Genomic DNA, 9,636 nt, shown 5'->3' with positions numbered 1-9,636 from the left:
TCAATCTAGACATACAGACTGTGCTAATTTAGGGCTCATGCACATGATCTTTGGATGCTTTGCGGTCCGCAAATTGCAGATCCGCAAAACCCGGGCAGAAGGAAAACAGAACGTCCAGCAGCTAATAGAACAGGCCTATCCTTGTACGTAATGTGGACAATAATGTCACGGCCACGGTTATGGTTGTGACTCCTCAACCGCATGCATGGCATGCGGTTGCACCTAACAACCTTCATGTTGGATGTTGTGTTTGTTTGTCTGGTGTGCACTGCGTTTTGTGTTGTGTGTGTGCACTAGGACTCTTCCCTTCACTGTGGCTGCCCGTGGCAACGTTTGGTTGGATGTGTACATGTGGTGGCAGTGTCCCGGCCTTCGGGCTGACTCCCAGGACATGGTTGCCACCCATGTCGTTGCCTGCGGCAACAGCCACAGTGTGATCTTGGTTTGGACACTTCCCCTTTAAGTGTCCGTCTTCCCGTACCTTGTGTTTCAAGGGTTAATTCCCTTCTGTGTCTGTGAACACTGGGTGTGTTTGTTGGGTGTGGCTACTTGGGCCTATAAAGCCTCACTGTTAGCTCCAGTCTGTGGGTTACTTCAGCCATGCTTAGCTGGAGCAGCCTCCTGTTATTTCACCTGCCAGTGGGGGCCACCCTTGTGGTCATAAGTTTATGTCAAGTTTATGTGTGATGTCTATTTGATGTTTTCCTTGTTTTTCTGTGCAGCTATGGATCTGGGTCCCTGTGTGTGGATGCGTTGTGATCTTCAGCTTGCCAGCACAGGGATCCAGCCAGCAAGGCTGTGGCAGGTAGGTAGAACTGATTCAGTTCACCTGCCATATCCATAGATCTGTTTGTGTTTCCCCTTTTCCCTGCAGTTTGGCCAGTGAGACTCCTGTTCCTCCGTGTCCAGAAGGAACAGGTCGTCTTACCCTTCACTCCTAGTTCAGGGACCGGTCGGAGGGTGAGTAGGGATCCGAGGTTCCTGAGCATGGGTCCTCCTACCTTAAAGGTCGGCCCATGCAGCTAGGAGTTAGGGTCAGATTAGGGATGCGTTTAGGAGGTGACCTGCTCCCTAATTCTGTCGTCCTGGCCGAGCAGGGGTTAACATCATCTGGCATCGCACGGCTGAGGATTTTCCCCGTCCTCAGCCGTGACAAATAATCAGACATGTTTTATATTTTTGCGGAACAGACATACGGACACAAAATGCACATGGAGCCATTTCCGCCCCATTGTGGCCCCTTTGAAGTGAATGGTTCTGCATACGGGCCGCAAAAAAACCCCACAGAACAGACACTGAAAAAATACGGTCGTATGCATGAGCCCTTATAATGAGGCCTGAGTCTCATCATAAACAGATGTAGCAGAGATGAGTTTGCCTGCCAGTTTCATGCTGAAGCCTGCTGGGACCAAGATAAAGTTTGAAGATTGATTCTGATGAACGTTTATTCAAGTAAAGCTGCTGTTCAAATACATACAAGGTCTGGACTCAAGTTTTCTTGCAAATTCCTCAGTTATTCCCCCTATTTATTGCTGGGGGTCCAGCCGTATCCAGGTAGGAGCACCGTGACACACATAAAGGGACATTTTATGCTGCACTATACCACTTGGCATTGCTATACCTGTGTCGCATTACATAGAGGGCCCTTAGGGTAGGTGGCCGTTGCAGGTTCAGTACTGGAAATGATGGGTTCACTTCACACCTAAAACACATATTACTGACAGCACAGTCACTTCTCACCTTAAGTCATAGTTTCCGCAGAAGTCACTCTCATCATCCTCTACACTGTCACTTGCAAGTTGCTTACAGAGGAAGGAAATCCCAACTCCCGTGGCACAGGGCACTAAACTTTCTCTGCTGGGCGCTAGGCAAGGCTCTGCAAGCACCGCTAATGCTGATTGGCCAGCCCAGCACCCAGCAGTGAGACAACATAGAGTGCTAGTCGGGACTCCAGCAGGTGCAGCGCAAGCCACTGATGATGTGCTGAGTAAAGGGAGGCCCCGAGGACAGGACAAAGGAAGCAGGGAGTTGGGAAGCGGAGCCTGAGCCCCGGGCAGCGACTCAAGACAATAGCGAGAAATAAGAGTAATTAGGAGGAGGGGATTTTTGTCCAATATCGGGCCCCCCTCCTCCAGGTGCCCCATAGCAGCAGCGTATTCTGCCTCCATTGGAGGTGCATGGCTGACTGTACCTCAATTTTTTTATTTCATTTTTTTTTCAGTAGGATCTATATAAGACGCCATGCAAACAACCATATCCATTTTGCGGTCTGAAAATCGCTGATCTGCAAAAAATATGGATGTGGTCCATGTTACATCCACATTTTTTGCGGACCTGTTGACTTCAATGGGTATGTGGTCCAGAGATAGTTTCTGTCAATACAAAACTTTCCCCTATCCACAGAATATCTGGGACCACCACTGATCACGAGAACTGGATCCGGCGCCCCTTACTAATGAAGTGGCAGGTCGAGCGTGCACATAGGGACTGCTGGAGATAGAAGAGTACAATGCTCAGCTATTTCCAGAAGTCCCATAGACACTGAATTAGGCAGAAGGGAACATGGTTGACCTACAATTCCATTTTTTGGGGGACACAGGATTCCCATTCTCATGATCATGGGGAACCCAGCAGTCCCCACCGATCAGATACTTATTCCCTATCCTGTAGGTAGGGGATAAAAAAATAAGCTGAGCTGTAAAACCAAGAAAGGCCATCACTATCTGATCAGCAGGGTCCGACACCCTGCACCCCCATCCAGTTGACTATGAAGATTCATAAAGAGGCTCAGACACACCACTACTTAATATACACTGACTTCTTTATTAACTGCAAGGTATCAAATGTACAGTAATAGATGTTATCATTAGAAGTCAGGGCACTGGTCTTAAATGTGGCCCTGTTGATGATGGGGCTTTGACTCATGAAGAGTCGGGCCTTCAGCACTCAGGAGAGGAAAAACCCCCAGTGGAGGAAACCTCTAGGGAACCATGGCTGAAGGACTGCCCTTCCCCTAGGCGGTGGAGGAAATAGATGTCACATGACAAGGACGGTAGATTTTTCCTTCAATCAATGGTAAATGTCAAGTGCGTTGACTTCTGCAGAGACCAAGCCTGGAATCTGCCTTTTGATGCAGCAGGAAACTCACTTCTTCGGTGAATACATCTGACTGCGGAAAGTCCGGTGAATGACAAGTCCAGTGATTATTGCAGAGACCAAGCCTGGAATCTGCCTTTGGTGCAGCAGGAAACTCACTTCTTCGGTGAATACATCTGACTGCGGAAAGTCCGGTGAATGACAAGTCCAGTGGTGAATGCAGAGACCGAGCCCGGAATCTGCCTCTTAATGCAGCAGGAAACTCACTTCTTCGGTGAATACATCTGACTGCGGAAAGTCCGGTGAATGACAAGTCCAGTGGTGAACGCAGAGACCGAGCCCGGAATCTGCCTCTTAATGCAGCAGGAAACTCACTTCTTTGGTGAATACATCTGTCTGCGGAAAGTCTGGTGAATGTCAAGTCCAGTGGTTATTGCAGAGACCAAGCCTGGAATCTGCCTTTGGTGCAGCAGGAAACTCACTTATTCGGTGAATACGTCTGACTGCAGAAAGTCCGGTGGGTGAGTGCAGAGACCGAGCCCGGAATCTGCCTCTTGCTGAAGCGCAGGTAATCTGATCCTGACATGGTGGCCACCATGTCGTTGACTTGTGGTAGAGTCATCACCTCCAGCTGTATCCCATATTCATTGCCAGGACACAGCGAGACCCCCGCTCTGGTACAGTGATCTGCAGATGTGAAAAATATAACTAATTATGACTGAACATGGAGCAGCGGAAAGTTACATGTAAGTGACACACAATTTACTCCCGGTCACTGTGGGTCATTGTAATCCCTTTAACTGTATTATACTTGGGTCCGTGTTTCTAACAGCGATACCAACGCTTATCATTTTCATTGACTGTTATAGCTGTTATTCTTGTTCTGGGACCTACTGCTGTATCCAACATAAACAGAATACACCTTACAATTGTGGGCTGATTTATTTTCATCTTTATAGGGTTTGGAGCTCAGTTTTTCTGATACAAATTGCCAAAACCCCTGCTTTCTTACACACCCTAGTGGTGACTGCAGATAGTTAGAATTTTATTATACTTTTATGCCATGTATCAGGCGATTTGGACGAATTTCCACTAATGGCCACTGAGAGAATCTAAACCCTAAATTATTTTGTGTCATCACTCTGGTGGTGCCTCCAGAACTTAGCATCATGTCTGTTATTTTTATGAGCTCCTGTCATAAATCACATTACATTTTATGACTCCTGTAGCAAGGATCTTACCTTATTTATGGCTCTTTTTGGTTCTTAAGACCAATACCATCCAGCAGGGGTCACTGGTGAAGATCAGGAGACGGTTTATTTTGCGCCTCATTTTGTCTCAGACCTCTGGTGATCCGATCTGCTGCAATTGCCTTCTTAACCCCAGGCTGTTTTTATTTCCAGTGGTGACCAGTGAATACCGCTGTGTCCAAATTAGACAGAAAACACCATAAATATCAAGAAGCTGAAAAATCACAAATCATCAATATACTCAATGAAGATACAAGGTCTTCTCATGGATGCAGTCCCTATCATCTGATAGTCTGACACATGTTCCCGGGACACAACTTCCTGATAATCAGGTCTCTGGGACTGAGTTAAAATAATAAATTAGGACACCCCCACATTAATAGGTATAACTATAGACACAGCAAAGTTATGGGGCCCATAGGCTAAAAGGCCAATGTTTGTGAGGATTATCCAGAACCTTTGGTGGTTGTCTAAGTACTTACTACACATACATATATTATCACATGAGAAGACTTTATTACAATCAGTACAGGAAGATGATCAAACTCAGAAAAGTCACTGGTTACTTACCGATGCCAACAAGTCTGTGGGTTCTAGACCTGTACCATGGATCAGCGGTTGTAATCTGGGGTCAGGTAGAGACTGCAGCTTTGGTGACGTAGAGGATCCAGGTCTGTTTCAGTAATATCAGGCTTCTGGTCAGGGCGATCTCTTGGCCCATCATAGACTCGACATGTCATGAAAGACATGGAGTCGCTAATTGACCTTTTTGGGAAAGCCTGTGATCCTGCCATTCTGCAGGCAGGATATTAGATGGTCTCTCATCACGTTGTGCTGGAAGATTGCCGTGGGTTCACCGTCATCTGCCAGAAACTCAAAGGCAAATGCTATGGCGAACACCCCACAGTCATAGGTGTTTCTTTGCTGATCCACGTTGAGAAATTTTAGATGTTTCAGGGGCTCATGGACCACTACACTGTAGATGTTATTAATCTGCTGGCAAACAGATAGAGGCAAATTGCTGGTCTTGATGCTGTCGGCAACTAGGATGTCGCCATTTTTGAAGCAGGTAGTCAGCCAGTGCACCCTGTCCTCGTCGTAGTGGATTTGTACGGCCTTCTTTAGCACACTGTATCCTGGAAAGAGAATAGCAGCTGCGGGCTGCAGGCCATCGACGTCTCCAAACTGATTCTGCAGGAGATCCTGGGCCTTGTTAATGATGTCATCAACCAGCATGCCTTCCTGGCCGCTGCTCTTCAGGATGGATAAGTGCTCTGGAGACAAGTTGTTCAGTGCTCTCCAGGTATAGGCCATCTCCACTTGTGGTGTTCCCAGCTCCGGGCTTCCTACATCGTTCGTAGATGGAGCGGACATGTTTTCTGCCGCAGCTCTTTTGGCTGGTGGAAGTGTCCCGGACTGACTGTCATTGGAGGTTGGTGCTTTTCTTTTAAGGCTGGCTTTGGAAGCTTCACAAGATGCCTTCAAAAGGTCTTCAGCAGACTCAGCCATTTTCTTGTCCTGTTTTTGACGAGTCTTTCTATTATATCGTCGCTTACAGCTCTTTGGTGTTTTTTTAGCAGGTGGTGCTTTGTGGACAAGGAATGGCTCCACAGCATCAGTGTCCCGGGGTCTTTTTTGTGGGGGTTCCCCCCTTTCTGGTATTTCTCCCAGGGACATGCCTTGTGGTATTACGGGCCCCTCATGTGCAACTTTTGGATCAGCAATAAAATTGGTTGGTGTCTTCTCAGCTGTGTCATGGCGGATGACATGGTTTTTACGTCTTAAGACAACTGACCTGAAGAAGCTCCTGGCCTGTGTCATGATAGTTGATTTCTTGGCCAGGAAGCTGGAGTTCCTGATCAGAGTTCTCCATTTTTGATTCAATTTCCTGAATCGGGTCAGAAAGAATGAGCCAATCGACATGCAGGATGAGAGAGAGTTGACCAGCAGCCGCCGATCAACATAGCGCCGACGCCTATGAATCCTCATGATGGCGTCCAATCTTCTTTCTGAAGTCGTGTGCAACTTGGAGTCACACCTTCACAAATTCGTCATTGTGATGTCATCCAGTGACATCACAGCTGTAGGCCCAGTTCTAGAACATTCTATGCAAATGTGGTGACATCACAATGCTGTGCCAGGATGAAGGCCAGATTATTTTAACCACTTAATGACCAGAGCACATAATATGTTAATTAACTAAGATGTACGGATAGTGTTTGTTTAATGGATGCAGATTTTCAGTTTTCGAGAATTCATAGATTTTTACTTTTACAGTACATTTTGTGCTTTGCATTTTTAGTTTCATTTGGTTGCTGATTATAATTTTTTTAATCTGTATAGTTCCAAAACTTAGGGGTCAGATCTTTATATTATATGAAACACTCTAATACTTTAAATAAAATTACATCATGCCGATGCTACAGAAACTCTTTTCTGAAAAGTAAGGAAGAGATTCCTTTCCATCGCTGATTGCTTGGAAAAGGCCTCGTCATAAGAAGGTCTGCAGTGTATGAGATGTGTATTTTTGTGTTGTGCCCACACTGGTGATTAGAGAGGGGTTGTCCAAATTGTCAATTTAATTTCAGCCACCCATTGACACCAGAGTAATATGCAAGTGGTACGCAGCCATAATACAGCCCCCAAAGTAGTCTATGGGGCCTTACTGTACCCAAGGGCATAACTAGGTGCAAAATTTGGAAACACCCCAAGCAACTTCCCCAAAACCTCTCCTCCCGCAGCGAGCCCTGCACCGTTCAGCCCAAGGAGTCATGGGTTTACTAATCAATGGCTGATGAAAGCAGCTCCCCAGGCCCCTCCCCCTTATTAATGCCCCTCCCCTCCATGCAGCAGCTTCCTGATAGTCCTCTTCTCTCTGAGGGTTTGGGTCCCTGTAGTTTATAATCTTCTATCCTTACTGTAACCTAATCATCTCTCCACGTACTGACCTTCCACTTACACACAGCAGCAAAATTGAACAGGCCGTGCTGCAGTGTAAAGCATGAGGGAGATACAGAACAGCAGACCAAGTTTATATGTAGACAGAACCTCCTATACACAATGCAGCTAAGCTGCAGTCACTGATCATAAGGCTGTCTAGTCCTGCAGCAGATTTATCACAGTGGCTCAGGCTGGATGATAAATCTGGTGCAGGAATAGACACTTTTCTCTAACTCGCTACCAACTATTGGTTGGCTTACTTTGCAACAGAAGTTTATGCCATAATTGTGGTGCAAAATTAGGCCACACCCCTTCTGACAATGCTCCACCGCCTTTCAAGCAAGTCTGAAAAAATGTGCAAACCCTAGTTGCACCAAAATGGCGCCAGATTTTAGATGCACACATAAGTACATTTCAGTGGATTAGTAAATTTGGGTCATTGCAGGCCATTTATTATTACCCCCTATGCCCGAAACTGGGGTAAAAAATAAGTCACTCGGCCCAGTTTTGTGACTTTCTGAATGCCAATGCCCCTAAATTTAGGCACACACAGTGTTGTTACACTCTGAGGAGTGGCAGAGGCGGGGACCGTTTTCTGGCATATAAATGCCGATTTAAATCTACTCCACCTAGGGGCTGGTGTAGTAGTCAATCTAGACATTCAGACTGTGCTAATTTAGGGCTCATGCACATGATCTTTGGATGCTTTGCGGTCCGCAAAACCCGGGCACGAGGAAAACAGAACGTCCAGCAGCTAATAGAACAGGCCTATCCTTGTACGTAATGTGGACAATAATCGGACATGTTTTATATTTTTGCGGAACAGACATACGGACACAAAATGCACATGGAGCCATTTCCGCCCCATTGTGGCCCCTTTGAAGTGAATGGTTCTGCATACGGGCCGCAAAAAAAAAAAAAACACAGAACAGACACTGAAAAAATACGGTCGTATGCATGAGCCCTTATAATGAGGCCTGAGTCTCATCATAAACAGATGTAGCAGAGATGAGTTTGCCTGCCAGTTTCATGCTGAAGCCTGCTGGGACCAAGATAAAGTTTGAAGATTGATTCTGATGAACGTTTATTCAAGTAAAGCTGCTGTTCAAATACATACAAGGTCTGGACTCAAGTTTTCTTGCAAATTCCTCAGTTATTCCCCCTATTTATTGCTGGGGGTCCAGCCGTATCCAGGTAGGAGCACCGTGACACACAAAGGGACATTTTATGCTGCACTATACCACTTGGCATTGCTATACCTGTGTCGCATTACATAGAGGGCCCTTAGTGTAGGTGGCCGTTGCAGGTTCAGTACTGGAAATGATGGGTTCACTTCACACCTAAAACACATATTACTGACAGCACAGTCACTTCTCACCTTAAGTCATAGTTTCCGCAGAAGTCACTCTCATCATCCTCTACACTGTCACTTGCAAGTTGCTTACAGAGGAAGGAAATCCCAACTCCCGTGGCACAGGGCACTAAACTTTCTCTGCTGGGCGCTAGGCAAGCCAATCAGCAGCAGGCTCTGCAAGCACCGCTAATGCTGATTGGCCAGCCCAGCACCCAGCAGTGAGACAACATAGAGCGCTAGTCGGGACTCCAGCAGGTGCAGCGCTAGCCACTGATGATGTGCTGAGTAAAGGGAGGCCCCGAGGACAGGACAAAGGAAGCAGGGAGTTGGGAAGCGGAGCCTGAGCCCCGGGCAGCGACTCAAGACAGGAGCGAGAAATAAGAGTAATTAGGAGGAGGGGATTTTTGGCCAATATCGGGCCCCCCTCCTCCAGGTGCCCCATAGCAGCAGCGTATTCTGCCTCCATTGGAGGTGCATGGCTGACTGTACCTCAATTTTTTTATTTCATTTTTTTTCAGTAGGATCTATATAAGATGCCATGCATGCAACCATATCCATTTTGCGGTCTGAAAATCGCTGATCTGCAAAAAATATGGATGTGGTCCATGTTACATCCACATTTTTTGCGGACCTGTTGACTTCAATGGGTATGTGGTCCGGAGATAGTTTCTGTCAAAACAAAACTTTCCCCTCTCCACAGAATATCTGGGACCACCACTGATCACGAGAACTGGATCCGGCGCCCCTTACTAATGAAGTGGCAGGTCGAGCGTGCACATAGGGACTGCTGGAGATAGAAGAGTACAATGCTCAGCTATTTCCAGAAGTCCCATAGACACTGAATGAAGCAGAAGGGAACATGGTTGACCTACAATTCCATTTTTTGGGGGACACAGGATTCCCCTTCTCATGATCATGGGGAACCCAGCAGTCCCCACCGATCAGATACTTATTCCCTATCCTGTAGGTAGGGGATAATAAAATAAGCTGAGCTGT

The sequence above is a fragment of the Bufo gargarizans genome, chromosome 6, assembly GCF_014858855.1.
Source record: "Bufo gargarizans isolate SCDJY-AF-19 chromosome 6, ASM1485885v1, whole genome shotgun sequence".
In the NCBI taxonomy this organism is placed as follows: domain Eukaryota; kingdom Metazoa; phylum Chordata; class Amphibia; order Anura; family Bufonidae; genus Bufo; species Bufo gargarizans.
This window is presented reverse-complemented; position numbering follows the sequence as displayed.